Below are 455 nucleotides of genomic sequence, written 5' to 3'. Positions count from 1 at the left end.
TTCTCTCCACATTCTGTCCTGGTCTGGAGCAACAGATTCATCCTGATAAAAAAAAAATCATTTTTATTAAACATTGCTGGGAGAAAAGTATTTGGTTGATTCTACATCTTATGGAAAAAGATGGAAACTTCTTATCATATGAAGCTTTTATTGAAAATCCATGTTAACATGTCCTAAAACTCAGAGTATTAAAGACAATTCTTCCTGCTATGATTCTATAAATTAAAGCAATAATAACATTCAGCAATAACTCTAAAAGAATCATCTGTGATTAGTAATGGATGTGACTTTATAGATAGTGTTGTCGCATGATTTACCAAGAATGCAGAAACACGTTGGAATAATGCACAGAAAGTCTGCTTGTATGTTCATAAATAATGATTTAATTCTGAGCGACAAGCTAACAGGACTCAATCAGGAAGCTCTGTTGGCTTGTCGCTGACACATCAGCGGAC

The sequence above is a fragment of the Austrofundulus limnaeus genome, unplaced genomic scaffold (assembly GCF_001266775.1).
Source record: "Austrofundulus limnaeus strain Quisiro unplaced genomic scaffold, Austrofundulus_limnaeus-1.0 Scaffold3144, whole genome shotgun sequence".
Lineage (NCBI taxonomy): Eukaryota > Metazoa > Chordata > Actinopteri > Cyprinodontiformes > Rivulidae > Austrofundulus > Austrofundulus limnaeus.
Note: the sequence above shows the minus strand (reverse complement) of the source record.